At 49.7% G+C, this 18914-nt stretch overlaps 1 protein-coding gene across 2 annotated transcripts in view; it reads right to left on the reverse strand.

The window, feature by feature from the left end:
• The window catches only part of KCNS3 (potassium voltage-gated channel modifier subfamily S member 3), a 28197-nt gene extending 13219 nt beyond the window's left edge, over positions 1-14978 (reverse strand). Inside the window, exon 1 of one of the 2 annotated variants that reach the window (XM_081101604.1) lies at positions 14796-14978. The gene's annotated coding sequence lies outside the window, so the exon portion shown is untranslated. Of the gene's footprint in view, positions 1-14112; positions 14272-14795 lie in introns of those variants that run through there. The other variant, XM_081101603.1, reaches the window with a different exon arrangement.
• Positions 14979-18914: the final 3936 nt, after the last annotated feature.

Genomic DNA, 18914 nt, shown 5'->3' on the forward strand with positions numbered 1-18914 from the left:
GGGGGGTGGGGGGGGCAGAGGGAGCCAGCCAGCAGCCTGCTGCTGAGTCACCGCTCAGCTCCAAAGACAAGCTACAGAAGGAAAGTCCTGTGCAAGGGCGAGCACCTCCCAGGAGGAAGCCAAACCACACAGCCTCTGACCCAGCCTAGGCACCCCCACGTGTCCACAGGGCTCCGGGCCACTCTCAGTGGCCCAGGTGACCGCCGCCATTCCACTGGCCCCGGGAAGGAATGCCCGGCCCTGGCTCCCTCCACTCCGGGGGAGTCCCCAGCAGCAGGGCTGGCCAGAGGCAGGGGCTCTGGCCTCAGCCAGGAAACTGTCAGCAAAGCAGCCCCCCTGAGGGCTGCGGACCCTGTGCTCAGCCTCATCTGTTTTCAGTGGCTGATGCATCGAACGTCTGCACGACCCTGATAAAAAGAGGAGCGGAAAGCAAGCCGCTGGAAGGGGACAGGGGAAAACATATCACGCCAGGATAATGGGGGTGTAAACCAGTTAAGGAAAGCCTTCCGGAGAGCACTGTGTAGCAGAGTGAAGCACAAAGTCCCACGGTTCACACTGGGAATGTACCCTGAGGAAATAAATCAGACCGTGTGCAAGGACGTGTGACAAGGATGTTTACTGCATCATTAATTATTCATAAGCGCAAAAGCCAAAGGCTGCCGAAATGTCCATCGGTACGGGAATGATTACACGGACTACGAGGTGGCCACGCAATAGAAGGCTGTGGCCTTGAAAACAGTGAAATAATAATACAAGCGCTCCTGTATACGGAGCCAGCCCTGTCCAAGTGTCTGCATGTCGGAGCCCACTTAATCCTCAGAATCCTCCTACAAGTAGTGTTTTATTGCATTCCTTTTACATGAGGGGAGACTGGTAAATAGAGATGTTAACTAGCTCTCCGGGGCCAACAGCTAGTCGGTGATAGCTTCATGGTTTGAATTCAAAGAACAATGCTCTAAAGCCGTTCTCTCAACCACTGAGCTCCCTGCTTGCACGTGCATGAAAAGATAGTCACGACATGCTAAGTAAACAAAGAGAGGAATTAATACAATGTATGGCAGGAGGTGATCCTTATAAAATAGGTCTGATTTTTATACAACGAAAAAAAATCGATGAGAATATACACCAAAATGGAAAATGCATTCTGTCTGGTAATGGAATCGGGGTGACTGTGGCTTTCTCTGTACCTCCCAGCATTGTGTGAAAATGTTTACAAGTATTGCAAAACACTTAAGAAAACAGTTATTGTCCGGCCATCGTGGATCAGTGGTTGAACGTTGACCAATGAACCAGGAGGTCACCATTCGATTCCCGGCCAGGGCACATGCCCGGGTTGTGGGCTTAATCCCCAGCAGGGGACATGCAGGAGGCAGCCGATCAATGATTCTCTCTCATCATTGATGTTTCTGTCTCTCTTTTCCTCTCCCTTCCTCTCCAAAATCAATAAAAATATATTATTTAAAAAAGAAAGAAAACAGTTATTTCTACTTGGGGAAAGAAAAGGTGCTAAGCAGCCTTGGTCAGGATTTGGGGAGGGGCGTGGTCTAGACATTGAGGGAACTTACAGCTGTGGGTGCTTTTCAGCCCATGTGCTCCCGTGTCGTTTGCAGGAATCACAGGGGTTGCTGTTCATTCACACCTGCTTTATGGCAGGCACTGATCCGAGACGACGGAGAACAGGAGGCAGTGTGGGCAAGAGTCTGCAGGAACTTAGAAGAGGTCATAGGAAGGTAAGCAGGTAAATAAATGGTAGCACTCACAAGGCTGAATACGTAGGGTACCACGAAGAAAGGTACCCAGAGGTGCTGCAGAAGTCCAGAGGAGGCAAAGGGTCCCTCCAGGACAGGGACGTAAGGACAACCACATGAGCAGGTGACATTTGAGCTGAGCCCTGAGGGTCCGGTCAGATAGGAACAAGTAAAGGGACAGGTAAGAGTCAGAGGCCCTTCTCCAAGGAGTGAAAGGACCATGTGCAGATGGAGGGTGGGAGGGTCAATTGGGGGGGGGGGAATACAGGGAGGCATCTGTAATACTGTCAACAATAAAGACTTCTTTAAATGATCATGTGCAGAGACATGGGGACTAGAAAGCTTGGGGGATGGCCAGGGTGGAGCCCTGAGATATTTATACAGATCATTTCTGCCTAGAATGTCAAGAATTCTGTCCGTCCCATCCACACCTTGTCAACCAGCAATAACCGAGGTGACCAAGGTCCCAAGAAACATGTGAATCTGCTGAAACTCCTATCCCCCTTCCTCACTTTATTTTCTCCCCTTCGCGTTTATCAATTCCTAAAATACACTTAGCGACATATACTTGATTTCTTTCTCTTGGGTACAGCGTGTTTCCCCACTCAGCTATGAGCTCCATGTAGGCAGGAATGTTTGTTCATCTGACGCAATACCATATCCTCAATGCCTGGCACCTTATCTGACACATAGTATGTTCTGAAAATTATTTGGTGACTTCATTAATGAATTGATTAGTTGGCTGACAATAGTTAGGATTAGGGTTAGGGACAGCTACTGGCTGCTTCCAGTTCATGTTGAATTTTAATCTCTCTCTTGTCCACTGTTTTACTGGGAGAGAAAAAAAATCATAGCAAATGTGCTTGTGAAATTGCAGTCACCACAGAAGAACAGTAGCTTCTTTATCAGCCACTGCAGAAGGGCGATACAGATTTCCCTTCCTAAAAACAGTCTTCATCAAAGACAAGATAGATATGTTCTAATGCACGCACACATGCGTGCGCACACACAGACACACACACACACATTCACACATAGTAAGTTATTGGATCAAGCTATATCATAAAACAAATACAAAAAATAAATGGAAAAATTGGCATGTGGCATAAAGCTAATAAAAGCACTAACCCAGACTGCAATAGAGCCGATGCTGGTTGATACGCTCACCCAACAGATCCCACCTGGCCAGTGATAAAAGGCAATGGACAGTATCCAAATGCATGAGGAAATGTGGATGACAAATTCCCACATGGGCTCTGCTCAACTTATCCTGCTTCTGTAAGAAAGGTAGAATTATCCACTCGAAGGCACTGCTGCTTGCATATTAAAATAGCAAACATGCACTGAACACAGGTAAGATCTGTAGTTGGCCCCTCACTCTGTTCTATACCCTGGCGGTGCTCTGTTTTAATAAGAACAGCCAAGGCTAAGACTGGACTCCTTGGAGTTATAAACTGTCAGTCAAGGGCAATGAGAGAAAGTGCTACTTTCTGTCACATGCATCCTTATAGAGATATGCTCAAGTCAGTCACAGATTTAAAATTAGCAAAATCAGCCCTGGCCAGGCTGCTCAGGGGTTAGCGGGTCGCCCACAAACCAAAGGGTCACAGGTTCGATTCCAGGTCAAGGGCATGTACCTCGGTGGCAGGTTCCCTAGTCCCAGTAGGGGAGCGTGCAAGAGGCAACTAATCAATGTGTCTCCCTCACGTTGCTGCCTCTCTCTCTCTCTCTCTCTCTCTCTCTCTCTCTCTCTCTCTCTCTCTCCTCTCACCGTCCCTTCCACTCTCTCTAGAAATCAAAGGGAAACATATCAAGTGAAGATTAAAAAAAAAATCAAAGATCCCCAAATTCCTCTTTGTAACACAGTTTCTTGAAATCACTTTTTACACTCATTCTTCCTTCTCCGCCTACAATTCTTGCCCTAATACCCCACTAAGTGTCTGAGCTAAGGTGGTGCTCTCCACTTGTTCACCTCCAGGTGACCCAACCTGAAGGACACTCCTCATGTGCACGGGACTCCCCTGTCCCACACACTCTCACTGCCCACCTGCCGGCCCCTGCGCTTCACTGAGGTCTCTTGTCTCATGACCCAGCCTTTGGTTTCCTGTGAAAGTCGGCTTCCTCTTCCCAAACCTCAAATCTGGCCATAAAATAAAATGCTCGCAGGGGCCAGGCAGGGGCCCAAAATGAAAAGGAGGACACCTGGCCACAGAGGCACGTGGAGCGCACCAGCCCGGCTAAGGGCTGCTGGCCCTTCCTGTGGGCTCCGGCGGTCGGGTCTCCCAATTTGTAAAACCGTTCACACTTGTTCGTTTTATGGGAACTTGCCCTATGTTTTTACATGTTGTCAACCATTGCTTTTAATGTTTTGACTGGGGGTCCTCAAACTTTTTAAACAGGGGGCCAGTTCACTGTCCCTCAGACCGTTGGAAGGCCAGACCATAGTTTAAAAAAAAGCTATGAACAAATTCCTATGCACACTGCACATATCTTACTTTGAAGTAAAAAAACAAAACAATATTTGTATTTGCATGTGGCCCGCGGGCCGTAGTTTGAGGACCCCTGGTTTTGACACTGAACGCCGAATCAAACCCGTCTGCAGCCTGAATACAATCTGCTGGCTGCAAATGTGTGTGCTCTCCCCAGCCAAACAGATGTGTGGCCAAAACGTGCCTGCAACTTTCCCAGAGCGTTCATTGTTGACCTTAAAATATAATCTAGAGAATGTGGAAGATGAAGGAATTTCAGGAATCAAGGAACAGACCTAAATAACTACCTGAGTAAGAGATACCTCTCTCTCCAGGACCTCCAAGCCACATTAGTGGCCAAGTCAGTGACGTCATTTTGCCCCACTTCTCACTAACACCCTTGTGTCAATACTCTGCATAACCCTTCAGTGGCTCCCTCGTGTCTGAACTCCGCAGATTTCAGGCGAGAACTTCCCTGCCTGCCTCTCGGGCCTCAGTGCCCGCCAGCCAACTTCAGACCCCTCTGCCTCAGCCCCCCATCCAATTGTTTCTCACCCCTAACCCTATGGTGCCCTCTCATTTCCAAACCTCATTCCTTTGTTTTTATTTAATTCCAGTTTTGTCCTCCAACAAATCAGCTCCAGTTCACCGCGTCCTCTGATGTGCCACAGGCTCGTGCACACACATCTAATGCTAACAGGCACCCCTGCTTTGTGCTGCAGAACCCGGATGCTCAGCAATGTCACTGCTCCACAGCGATCTCCGTGTCTGGTCCCCAGCAGACAGGAGGGCGATGTGTGGTGGAAATAGGACTAAGTGAACGTTCTGCTTACGTGCGAAAGACTAGGGTTTTCCTGCTCAAAATAGAGGGGCGAAGGCTGCTTGGGGGTGTCTTCTCGTCATCCAGCCTTTCCTGGGGGCTCCAGGACACTGGGGTGCGATTGCGGGACCACACTATTGGTCTCTGCACCCAGGCTGAGCACCTGACACGTTATGCACCTCCAAAGGATTGGAGGAAAGCGTTTCTTGCTGCTGGAGACAGAGTGTTGTTGCCAAACCATAAATCCTCAGCATATTTCCAACAAAACTCTCAGAGAGCCAAGTGCCTTTTGCTCTAGGAAGTTGCCACAGTTTCTTGGGGTAAAAAAAAAGGGGGGGATTGCCGAAACCGGTTTGGCTCAGTGGATAGAGCGTCAGCCTGTGGACTGAAGGGTCCTAGGTTCGATTCCGGTCGAGGGCATGTACCTGGGTTGCAGGCACATCCCCAGTAGGAGATGTGCAGGAGGCGGCTGATCGATGTTTCTCTCTCATCGATGTTTCTAACTCTCTATCTCTCTCCCTTCCTCTCTGTAAAAAATCAATGGAATATATTTTTTTTAAAAAAAGGGGGGGGTCTACTAAACTTTTAAAAAGCTATAAAAAAATAAATATGATGGTTTACATGGCTTCTGATCCATTATTTGGAAAGTAGAAAATAATGTTAGGCTTTACAAACATCCCCTCCTGCTCAAGGACGTCACGCTAGAAGGAATTTTTTAATGCTCTGCCCAGAACTACCCACTATGACTAATTCCACACGTCATCAACATGAAAAAATTATAAAGGAATGAGATCCCCAGGCAATGCAAGTGAAAACGATTTCAGTTTGACTTATGGGAATTAATTCTCGCACCTCTGCTTTCTCCAGTCCATTTTCTAAGTGCACCCACCTTTCCCTAACTCTCCAAGTTCTCCATACAGGGAAGATGGAGGTGGGGCAGAGCTGGAAGGAAGCGAGGACACCTTCCTTCGGAAGAGCAGTCACGTCCAGCAGCGAGCACAGCAGTGGCAGCTGACAGCTCAGGACGGAGCTCAGGAGACAGCTTTAGGCACGGTTCCTGGACCGGTCAGCCTCCCCCCACCCTAGATACTGGAAGTCCTCACTCCACAGGAAATAGGAGTGCATGCTGCGGGGAGTGGGGGGTGGGCGGGGGGGGGGGGGAGGAGGATAAACTTTGCATAGCCTGGGGGGAAACATGGTTTTCTTTCCCTGATTTTCACAAAGTTTCCATGTCTGTGAGTGTCCCATTCAAGTCAGCTGAGTAGGAAAATTCAAAATAGTTCCACACCTAACTATTTCGGTAGCTTCTGAAGATGTTCCCAATAGAATGGTGCAGAGTTTGGGGGAGATGGCTGTTGTTGGTCTGTTATATAAACTTAGGAAAAAATATGGTACTTTTTTCTGAAGGGGTCATCTTGTTCTTTAATGTGAAATCATAGAAGTTATACAGTGAATTGCTAAAGTTCAAACTCGGATGATATTAGATGAACAGAGGCTAAAACATACAACATAACAAAAAATTAACTTGGCTGCGGATTTATTCTAGACCAGTGGTTCTCAAAATGTGGTCGAGGGGACCCCTGGGGTTCCCAGGACTCTTTAAATGGTCCATGACTATTTTGATCAAAATTTTTTATAATAAACTAAGATTTTATTTTCTTGTTTCATTCTCATTCTCTCACAAGTATCCAAAGGAGTTTTCCAGATGGTATATGATGTGTGAGAATGTAGACTAAATGGAGCAGCAAATTTAAGAATCTCACTGTCTTATATTAAAACAGAAAATAAATACATTTATAAAAATGTAAAATAATGCTACTCTTACATTACTTTTGCTTTGAAAAAATATAATTATTTTTATAGAACTGTGCTAGTTATATTAACATTTAATGATATTATTTATTAAATGAATAATTATTTTAAAATGTATCTATTTTCTTTTTTTAATCTTTATTGTTGAAAGTATTACATATGTCCCCCTTACTTCCCCATTGTCCTTTTCTTAAAATGTATCTATTTTAATTTCTACTATAAATATTGACAGATAGAAACCACATTAACAAAAGCTTTTAGGACATTCTCAATAATTTTTAAGCATATAAAGGTCCTGAAACCAAAACATTTGAGAATGTTATTTCATAGCATTAGAATACAAATTTTTTTCAATTTTTTAAATTGTGGTGAAATACACATGACATAAAATGGACCATCTTAACCATTTTTTAAATATTTTTATTGATTTCAGAGAGGAAGGGAGATGGAGAGAGAGATAGAAACATTAATGATAAGAGAGAATCATTGATTGGCTGCCTCCTGCACGCCCCCCACTGGGGATCAAGGTAGCAACATAGATCAACACTCAACCACTGAGCCACATCAGCGGGCCATCTTAAGTTTTTTAGAGTCCAGTCAGTGGTATTAAATGCGTTTATAATGCTGTGCAACCATCGCTGCCACCCATCTCCAGGACGCTTTTCATTTTGTAAAACTGAAACGCTACACTCAGTATGGTACTTCTGTGTGGTTTGTCTACTTCTGTCCGATCAGCTAAGCAGCCCACACTAATGAGCACTCTGCCTGCCCCCGAGTGTGTATCTGTGCAGATGCGCATGTGGTGTGGGGCCCTGGTCCTGGGAGAGAGAACTCCATATCCTGCACAATCCTGGCGTTCGACTTATTCCAAACCATCTCACCTCCCGCTCCTTAGGACTTAACTATATTTGTGGGGTAGTCGGAAACCGAACCCCCATACCTAACCATGCTTACATGGGAGTATTTCCAAGTTGCTGAGACTCACTTACAAAGGAAGGTTGTAAAACGGGGCTTGCTAGGGTGCTCCTAACTGTTGATGTGGGTGATGGAAGTGACCGGTAAAAAGAAACTTACAGCAAACCCATTAGAGTTTAGGGCCACGTCACGTAGCTGTGGCCCCTGTAATCCACTTCAAAGCCCTTGTCAAAGAGAGTAGATGTGCAGCTTCCACATGCTAAGCTTGGAGCAGCTGAGAGACAAAAGTTCAGTCCTTATCACCAGAGAGGTGCACCATGCCGACATTCCATTTCTAATTAGATCAAGAAGTTTGGGGAAGCTGCTTAAAAGGTAACGTTTTCAAGGCATCTTAAAAGCTTTCATGAGATCCTTTTCTGGCATATTCAGAGAGCCTACATGGTAGGATTTGTGATTTAAGGAAATGATGAGAAGGTATGGGGATAGTGATACCTTTTTTCACTTTGGCAAAGATAGATAGATGATGATGATAGATAGATAGATAGATGATAGATAGATAGATAGATAGATAGATAGATAGATAGATAGATGATAGATAGATGCAGATAGGGCACTGCTACATAATGGCATTTTAATTTATACTTTCAGCAGAGAGGAGGCAAGCTTCCCAAGAAGGCTCAACCGTGAAACACCTTGTGGCTAAATCTTGGCCAGGCAATGCCTTATCACCAAGGGGAGGAAGGCAGGTGGCAGTCTTATGACAGTGGCTTCATGAGGGCACAATAGTTAGAAAGCTGGGATCTTAAAAAAAAAAAATTTTAAACTTAAAAAAAAATACACAAGACAAACACTACTCTGAAGGTATGATTTATTGAGCTCAAAGACAAAAATGCTGAAATAACTCTGTCAGAACCCACACCTCAATCCACACCTATAAACCACAGTCTTTAACCACGGAGTTCTCCCATCTCTTTGATCAACTAAATTCTTTACCTTAAGTAAATCACAGGAAATGCTTTCAGGTTTCCCTACGCATGCCAATCAGGGAGTAAGAAAGCCATCCCAGTCGGTGGAAGAATGAACGTAAAAAATGTAAGCATGTTCAAGTCCAAAACTTCAGTCTTCTGGCATTCCTTTACCTCAACACACAAATTATTTGCCAGGATACAAGTCAGCATTCCTGGAAGAAGTCTTCAAGAGGCAGCAAATGTCTTAGCTGATCTTTGGAGTAACTTTCCATTCTGTGCTCCTATGTAAACTCTCATTCCCTAAGCGTAAATTGATCATTGGGTATCCTATTGCTTCTTCAAAGCCTCATCAGACTATCTGTTATGTTCACGATTGATCTTTAGGCCAGCAAATTCTTCTAAACATGAGTTCCCAGAGGACATAACAAATGCACTTCTTTTGCATCTTTTTACTAGTATAAGATATCCATGGGTACAACGGAGGTGTCTCATGTAATGAGGAAGACCAGGTAAGGAAGTGTTCCCCTGAGAGACGGAAGTTGGCTTCTAGCCAAGGCCAAGGCTCTCCACCTGGCCTCACCCCACATATCTTGGAGAGGCTTAGCATCTCCTCACCACCAGCCTTTCCACTGGTGTCTCTCTATTTAAGTCAGTTTGAAAGCAGCTTATTGGTGATCATCAAAGAGCAAAGGATTAGAATCTCACCACAAATGTTCCCACACATCCACTCAAAGTTCTCCTAATTCAATTTATGAAAAGGATCCAAATTACCACAAATAAATGAATGACTCCATTGAAGAAGAATATTTGTAGAAAGGTAACTATTTTTTTTATCATAAAATCACCAAGCTGAGTGGTGGGGGGGTGGGGGAGAGGGAGGAAGCAGAACAAGGAAGGACAAATGATAAGCTCAAATTTACCCAGCAATTGGAGACAAAGCCAGAGCTAGGTTTCAAATTTCTAATCTTCTAGCAGTGCTAGCACCATTTAACTCACACACAGAGATGTGTATCTGCTGATTTATTAAGGAGCTGGACTCAACTCCCTAACCTCAGCCAAGGCCACCTTCCACAAAGACACAGGCATATACACAAACTCTGTCTCCCTGTTCCCTTTCATAACCAACCTCCCATTCTTTTTCCCTCAGTCCCACCTGGCTGTGGGTCCCATCTCTCTACCACACCTCTTAATAAGAGAGCCGATTGCCATTCTTGAATCTCTCTCATCTATTCCTCACAGCTTTCACTGACGATCTAAAAATACAAATTGGCTCCTGAACCTCCATTAATTCCCTCCTGGAGCCCTCAGAATAAACTCTTAAGATCCTGAACTTGGCCTAAAGAGCCCAGGAGGATCTGGCCCATCCTTCTCTCTGACCTCCTCCCAGCCACCCAGCGGCCCGGTTCTCTTGGAGCTCCCCCAACAATGCTTAATGCTCTCCTTGCCTTAGAGCATTAAGGCATACTCTGGCTCAGCCTGGAAATCTCTTCCTCAGAAAGGTCTTCCCAGCTTCCCATCTGAACTAGCCCTCCCTACTCTTGCTATCCTCCCCCAGGAAGTTCTTTAGAAAACTTGCCACTACTAAAATGTTTGCACTGATTTGTTTACTATCTAACTCCTTACCCATCTCGCAACCATCCCCCATGTCTGTTTCCTTTAACACTGCATACATACCCAGCCCCTAGCATAATACATAACACTGGGTAAGTACTCAAATACGAGTTGAATGAATGAGCATACATATTTGCATATGCAAAGTGTGTGTGTGTATATGTATGTATATATATATATATGTGTATATATATATATGTGTATATATATATATATATATATATATATATACATATATATATGGCTACACAAGTCAATCATGAAGTCAAAGTTGGTAAGAATTTGCTGGGTGCTCAGTTGAGGATGAGGTGCAGGAGGCTTCATTCATTGGGGATTTCAGCAAGCACACTAAAGCCACTGCTGTCAACATTAACTGCTTCTCTGTAACATGATTGGCCAAAAGCAGATCTTGGGCTTTTATCACTCAACATGTGTGCAATTAAAGACAGTTTTATATAGTATCTACTCCAAGCAAACCACGGTGCAAGGCTCTGCAGGATTCCAAAGAGAGTGAGAAACCCGTTGCCCACAAAGAAAAATACTACAGCCTAGTCCAGTAACTATAGCTCAACAACAAGACTTCCTTTTTATAGGGAAAGGGCAGGTGTGGATGTGCTGCAAAGTTGCAAAAGGTGACCGAGAGAAAGGATAAAGGATGAAAATTCTTCTAAATCAGCTCCTAGTGCTTGCTGCAGCCGCACATGAACTAAAATTGAAACGATACAGAGAAGACTAGCATAGCCCCTGCACAAGGATGGCACACAAATTCGTGAAGTGTTGCATATTTTTTAAAAAATCAGCTTCTAGCCGAAACCGGTTTGGCTCAGTGGATAGAGCGTCAACCTGCAGACTGAGAGGTCCCGGGTTCGATTCCGGTCAAGGGCATGTACCTGGGTTGCGGGCACATCCCCGGTGGGGGATGTGCAAGAGGCAGCTGATCGATGTTTCTCTCTCATCGATGTTTCTAACTCTCTCTCTCTCTCCCTTCCTCTCTGTAAAAAATCAATAAAATATATTTTTAAAAAAATCAGCTTCTATATTTTATTGCACATTCAGAGGCCAATAAAGGTCAATTGTTAACCATATGCCACCTCTACCTATCCCCATCCTACAGGGCACAGTGTTAAGGCTGTAGGGATATGCAAGGAAGAAGGAATCTCACATTGGTTCTGCAGCCAGGTGGCCAGGGGTTCGAATCCTGGCTTCACACTGTCCTAGGTGTGTGGCTTTGCACAAGCTACTCGGTGTGCCTCTTTTTGCTCATCTCCAATGGGGTCAGAATAGAGCCCACCTCCTAGGTTGTCATCCAGATGAAATGAGTTCATACACGGAGAGCTTTTAGTTTAGTGCCTAGAACAGGGCAACAGCAAATGTGAGACACTTCCTCATGGGGTTGTTCTGAGGATTACGTGAGATAATGCCTGGAAAAGTGCTGAGCAGAGTAGCTGCCATATGTTACGCAGTCAGTAAATGGTACCCACTAAAAACAGGAGGAAGAGCCCTGACCAATTTGGCTCAGTGGAAGGAGCGTCGGCCTGCGGACTGAAGGGTCCCGGGTTCGATTCCAGTCAAGGGCATGTACCTTGGTTGTGAGCACATCCCCAGTAGGAGGTGTGCAGGAGGCAGCTGATGGATGTTTCTCTCTCATCAATGTTTCTAACTCTCTATCCCTCTCCCTTCCTCTCTGTAAAAAATCAATAAAGTATATTTTTAAAAAATAAAAATAAATTGTAAAAAGGAGGAGGAAAGCCCTGTGGTTCCTGCTCTTTCAAAGCCAGCACACGTTCCAAGCCTACTAGTAAATGCCACCCCCAGAGCACACCGAGGGCTCTGGTAGAACAGGGGGAAGCTGAGTCTGAGGAGGATGACAGTGAGGGAGAAAATCATTGGAGACAGAGAGGTGTCTGATCTGGAGGCCCCACTCTTCCCCTCCTTCCTTAAAATAGTAATATTAATAATGATGATGAAGAAGGAGGAGGGGGGGAGGGGTGGGGGAGGAGGGGAAGAGAAGGAGAAGAAATACTTAGCTGGTGCTTTGCTGGCACACCCGAGCTTCAGAGCACTGGGTTTTTAATATTTTAGTATTTCTAAACAGAACGACAATTGCTTCCAACTTCCCAATTTGCTCTCATACACTTGACTAGCAAAAGTTTAGCGTTGCTGCCCTCGTGAATGGGTTTATTCAGGCCAATTTTCCAGAAAATCATGGCTCAGACATAGGGCTGGATTAAAACAGATCCTACCACCGTCCCCTTAATATTCAAGGCATGCTGTGGATTCAGAGTTCTTAAGCACTTTCCTACGACTCTCTACCCCCTACCTCAATATTGATAATTCCTAGTTCTAAAAAGACAAACTTAATATTAGAACAGGAGAAGGAAGACATCTGGTGAAAACTAAAAATAAGCAAACAAACACAGACACACACACACACACACACACACACACACACACACACACACACACGACTGGACGTCCTCAAGAAGTTTACCACCCAGGTAAGGAACGAGACCTACACAAAACTCCAAGTTCAACCACGGAACCAATGCCACCCTCCAGCCTGAAACAAACGGGGGAGGAGAAGCAGCAGGCATCTGCCTGTGGCAAGGGGCAGGTGCTCAGGAAAATGCTTGCTTCCTGTTTACCTGGACAGGTATTTGCAAGTGGTATGAAAGGGGGGGCACTAGAGGTAGCTTAACAGTTCTAAGCCCATGGTTATGCAAACCACTTAAGCAAATGTGTGGGAGGGCCTGAGCAGGTTGGAGGGGAGGGGGGGTGGAGGGGTAGGAAGGGAAGTAGTGTCCTTGAGGTCCTGGACTGCCTGAGTTAGAATACCGGCCCGGTCTCCCCAGCCAAGGTGAGGGAGAAACCAAGGGTGCAAAAGGTGCTCCTTTCCCAACAGAGACCAGAAAGGGCAACGGAGGGGGGGGGGTCCGGGGGCGCGGGGGGGGGGGGGGGGGGCCTGTACACTGAAGAGCCCTGCAGTGCGAAAGGCGCCAGCCTGGCTCACCAGGTCTGGCTCACTCGCCTGCCCATTCACCTCAAGAGGCCGGGCAGCCACCCGAGCGGCATGGGAAAAAGGAGTCCCGACCCACCCCGAGCACCCACTCCCATCACAGCCACTCAGCCCAGCGCCAAGCCTGTGGGCCACTCCACGCGGGTCCTGCGGGCCCCAAGCGGCTCCCGCCCCGCGCGCGCCGGCCGCCCCAGGGCGCGCAGCGCTGCAGCAGGACGCGGCCCGCTCCCCGCAGCTGTGGCCTGTGGCGGGCGCCCGGCACCTCTGCGGGGCCAGCGGAGGGGGCGACAGACGGGGCGCAGGCGGAGCGGCGGCCGGGGTGCACTTTCTTGCGCCCGGAAAGCCCCTCCTCTCGGAGAAGAGGCTACAGGACGTCGGGGGCTGCTCTAAGCCAGCGCCGCCTCTCCCCGACTCAGGGACTCTCCGCCTCCCGTCCCCCCTCCTCCCCACGCCACCCACCCCACCCCACCCCACCCCACCCCACCCGCTGCCCCAGCGCCGATGCTAGAGACCCTCCCCGCCGCTCGCGGAGGGACCCGGCACCACCCGGGCGGCCCGCCGCTCGCGCAACAGGCGGATCGGAGGGGAGCGCCCAGCTGCAGGCAAAGTCCCCTGAGGGCGTAGACCTCCCGGGTCCTGCACGGGCGACCGGGCCGACCGGGGGGGGGGGGGGGGGAGGTGCTGGGGCAGCCAAAGTTGCGGGGTCGCAGAGACGAGTCTCGGGGGCGCACGGGGAGGGGGCCCGCGTAGGTACCTCCGGGAGTCGGTGCCTCTGACTGCAGCGCCTTCCGCCGTGCTGCGCCGCAGGGATCAGGCCTCGCCGCGCGGCCCCACGGCCGCTGCCGCAGCGGCGAGGAGAGCCGGGTGGCCCGCCACTGTCCGTCTGTCCTTCCCGCCCGCAGGACCCGGCGCTGGAGCCACGGGCGGGGCGGAGCGGGCGGGGCTGGCCGGCTGGCCCCGGCCCCGTGGGTCTCAGCCCCGCCCACCCCTGGCCGTGGCCCGGCCGGGATCGCGGCTGCCGGCTGCGGGGTCTGGCGGTGCCACCAGGTGGCTGGGCTGAGAGAGGCGGCCCTGCGGCCGGAGCGCGTCCCCGCCGGACCCAAATGCACAGTCACCCCCGGGGCGACGTGCCTGTCCTGGAAGGAGCAGGAGCGCGCGCACCCCACCCGCCGGCGCGCCCTCCAGGTCGGGGAGCATCGCGACCCCGCGGGAGGCAGCCCGCCCGCCACCCCGTGGCCCCCCGTCCCGGCGCGGGGCGGGCGGCACTGCAGACCTGCCGGGCTTTCCCCGGGAAGTCACGGGGCCCCAACTTGCTTCAAAACAAAGTGCGAGGCAGGAGACCGCCCCGCGTCCTGCCCTCTTCCCACCAGCCCGCTGCCTGGAGCCCCAGCACAGGGCAGATCCAGGCTGTTCTCCACGCTCCGTTCCTCCACTTACCGGGTCGGAAGCGGGGCTGGACCGACGCCCCGAGCGGAAGGGGTTCGAGCTGGGTCCGCTTCCCACCAATGGAAGAGGGGGCGGTCCGAGGGCGATCGGTGCCCGAGGCCGAGGTGGAGGCGCTCACCCGGACCTCGGCCAGGGCGGCGTGTGGTCCAGAGGCATTGCTGGCCCCGCTGCAGTGAGCAGGGAGGCTCCGCGAACCGCCCGCCCGAGGAGGAGAAATGGGACGCTCGGGACCCACCCCCGCGCTCCCCCCTCCCGCCCCAAACTGCCAAACTGCAGCTTTTTAAGTTGTGCAGACTTGCAATAACTCCTCGGAGCCAGCTGCTCCGCGCTGGAGGCGCCCAGCGTCCCCTGGGCTCCCGCCCCGCATCACGAAATGGACCAGCTGCCCCGAGCCAGCAGCCGATGACCGCTAGCCTCAGGCCAGCACCTGGCCAGACCGCAGGCCGTTCAGTTCCAGGCTCGCAGCCAGGCTCACGGGAGGGGGTGGGGCCAAAGGATGGATGAAGAAGGTGCAAGTCACTTTCTCTGACCTCGTGGAAGCACCCGGTGGGGGTCTGTGTTTTCTCCTTGTTTTTGTTTGTTCAAAAGGGGGAGTCAGAGAGTGATGTTTACAGAACCTGGGGGGTTTCTAAAAGGAGGCAAAGCCTGCTCCCTGCACGGAGGTTTGGCGGGAGGGGAGAGGGTGGTGGCAAGCAGGAATGGGCCAGGAGAAGCGAAAGCCCCAGACGTGGTCCCTCAGACTCCAGCGTTTTCTTTTGCCTCATGGAAGTCAAGGTCCCCGGCAGGTGGCTGAGGAGCAGGCGTGTGGGGGCCCTCTGTCCCTACGCCCAGGATTCTGTGGCTCCCCCAAGCCGGACCCTCTCTCTTGTGGAAGAGGATCCAAAGCACTTGTCTACCCTGCTGTTTGCAAGCAGCTGAAGAAGGTAATTTTCATACCCAATTCATCATTTTTAGCACAAGCTTATTCTAAAAATACGTTTATGTTTTATCAGCACCTGAGACGAATGCTCTCCTCTCTCTCCCAGAAGTTAGCTATTTAATCATTTACAATCGCTGAGGTCCAGCATTGTTTACGTGAGGATGAAATATGTTGGGAGTCGCTGAGCACTGACTGCAGAGAGGTATCTGCAGTGCAGAGCCGCGCAAGGCTGAGTGAGGTCCTGCTCCTGGGGTCTGGGCGGCACACGGGACCTGGAGGGCAGGCACACACACTGGGGGCCACGAAGGGCCCTTACGTGGCGCCTGTGAAAGCTGGGGACAGAAAGGGCCTGTCTCCACTGCGGGCGTGTGGGGGGCGGGCGTGTAGAAAGGGCACAGATTTGAGAGTCAGGCTGGGGTTCTCATCCTGCTGGACCCTGCAGGGAGCCCTGTGAAGTCACTTCACCTTTCCGTCCTGGTTTCTTCATCTATAAGGAAAGTTCTCTTCTCACAGGGTGATCATGCAAAGCAAAAGCAGTGACAAACAGGAAAGCATTGTATGGACCCTAAAAAGCATATCTGTTCCCCAAAAGTTCACCCCTAAAAACTTACCAAAGTTGATGCAAGCAAAGTGGTGAATGCATTACACACACACACACACACCACGCTCTCACCCTCTGTTCTCCACTCTTTTCCTCCAACTTCAGCCTCCATCACCACAGGGCCTGCTCCGATCTGTCTCCCTCATTCCTCCCCATGCCCAGGAGGTCACAGTTTGACTCCCAGTCAGGGCACATGCCCAGGTTTTGGGCTTGATCCCCAGTGTAGGGGGCAGGGGGGTGCAGAAGGCAGCCTATCAATGATTCTCTCTCATCATTGATGTTTCTATCTCTCCCTACCTCTCCCTTCCTCTCTGAAATCCAAATATATTTTTTTAGAGGACGATGAGTGGAGTGCACTCGAGGGAGGGACCCGCCATTGCTGCCAGGGGAGAGCAGGACACTTTCCACCTTGCTCCTCTGGAAAGCTCTGGCAGCTTCTCACCACCATATCTTTGTATGATAGAATCTCCTCCTTGTCATTACAGAAAGAAGTTGTGATTTTTTTCCCCCAAAATAAATTTTAATAGAAAGTTTCTTCTGTTCCAGAGATCGAACAGGCCATTTCCACCGACAATCCATTGGAAGTCACTCAGTCATATGCTCTCTCCTAGCAGCAGTGTCCCTAGTGGGGTGGCCAACTGTCCTGGTTTCCTCTGGACTGAGAAGGTTCCTGGGACACTGACCTTCAGTTTTGAAACTGAGACAATACCAGGAAAACCAGGAAGAGTTGGTTATCCTATAACAATGCTGAGGAAGCAGGAGAAAAAATGATCATGGGATTGTGCCTCGTGGTCTCTGCCATGGGGATACCTTTCATTCTCCTCAATGGAAATAAAGGCTGGACCCCCAGTTTCACCACACAAATGAAGGATTATTCAAATAGACACAGAATGTCCTGACCACACACAGCTGGTCTTTGGTGCCTCTGAGTTTGCCTTTCTGCACCTTCCCTGCAGTCTGAAGGCCTTAGTTTATCCACCTATTACCCACTTATCCACCCATCCACCCATCCACCCATCCATCGTTTGTCCATTCATCCACTTTTTTATTATTAAACTAGAGGCCCAGTGCACGAATTCATGCATGGGTGGAGTCCCTCAGGGTGGCCTGCATAGATCAGCCCCCAACTCCCGCCCCCAGCCTCGCAGCCCAACAGTCCTGCCTGGCACCCTGCCTTGGCCTGGCGGCACCCCCTCACCCACTCCACCATCCCGTCTGCGGGGCGATTGATCGGTGCCAGGCCCCCCTCCCAGCTCCCTCAGTGCCTGGGACCCAAGCAGCAGCCACGCCCCTCACCGCTACCACTGGTCGCTGTCTGCGGGGCAATCAGTGGGGCAACTGGGCCCCCGCTCGCATCCACCTTGGCCTGGTGCTGCCCTCTTACCTGCTCCACCACCCCACCACAGTCCTGCTCTCATCGGAGCCCATCGGGGCAAGCAGCGCCTCCACTGCCATCCGCTGCCAGCCCCACGTTGCCAACACCCCACCATGTTCTATGCCACCCCCTGGTGTCGGCACACATCATAGCAAGTGGTCGAACTTCCAGTGTCCCAGCCGAACAACCACCCAAGGGGACAATTTGCATATTAGGCTTTTATTACATAGGATCAGTCACTGAGCATCTGTCATGGGCCAGTTCCTGAAGATACTGAGATGAATAATACCACACAGTGCCTGCCCTCAAGGAGCTCCAGGTTTAATGCAGAAGACTCAATCCCAGCAGGTGACAGGAGTACAGAAGTATTACTGTACTGGAGGTTGGGACCCAGTTGAAGGAGCAACTTGGGTCCAAAGATTCAGACAATGGATGGTAATGATTTTGGAGGTTACGTTTTGACATTGGCCAGGTAGAGAAGGGGGCCTTATGGAAACAGGGTACAGGCTCAGGGAGCTCACCACAAGCACAGCGGAAAGGTGGAGAGGATGTTTCAGACTGGAATGTAAGAGTTAAGAGAGCGTGAGTGTCAGGGTTGGAGTAAGATGTGTGGGAATGAGTAAGGCAGAGAGAAAGGTGTGAAGAGCTCGGCTGGGAAGGAAAGATGCCAGATTGGAGCGCTCTGGACGCCCATTCCTTAGAGCGTTTTTGTGACCTGGTTTCTCAGACAGAGCTTTACTCTGCTGAAGTGCAATGTGAGTACAGACAAGTGGGATGTATGCACTTGCCCAAAGCCTTTTGACCATGGCCCACGGGTCCTCATGGCACAGGGAACTACCCTTGGGAAATGCTCATGGGTTCTCAGAGGACACGCCCAAGTAACTCTCCACCAAGAGCATCCTTTTGTGTCTGGGGACAGGCCTAATTCTGCCACATTTCTTGCTTTAATGATTGCTAAGCTGTGTCCTTCTGTCTGTAGAACTGTGGAGTTTGTAGAGCTGGCAGGGACTTTGGAGATATCTAGTCCAAACCCAGCCAGAGAGCCAGAGAGGAGATATCACTGAACTGATCAGAGGCAGAGGTGGATTAGAATTCAAATCTTTGGATTTGAAGACCATAAATATTTAAGATACTTTCCATATAAAAATAATATAACAGGCCATTTAAAGTAAGCCTAGGAATAATTTCGTAAAGAAGAGTGATCATGCCCTAGCT

The sequence above is a fragment of the Myotis nattereri genome (assembly GCF_964212035.1).
Source record: "Myotis nattereri genome assembly, chromosome: 10".
In the NCBI taxonomy this organism is placed as follows: domain Eukaryota; kingdom Metazoa; phylum Chordata; class Mammalia; order Chiroptera; family Vespertilionidae; genus Myotis; species Myotis nattereri.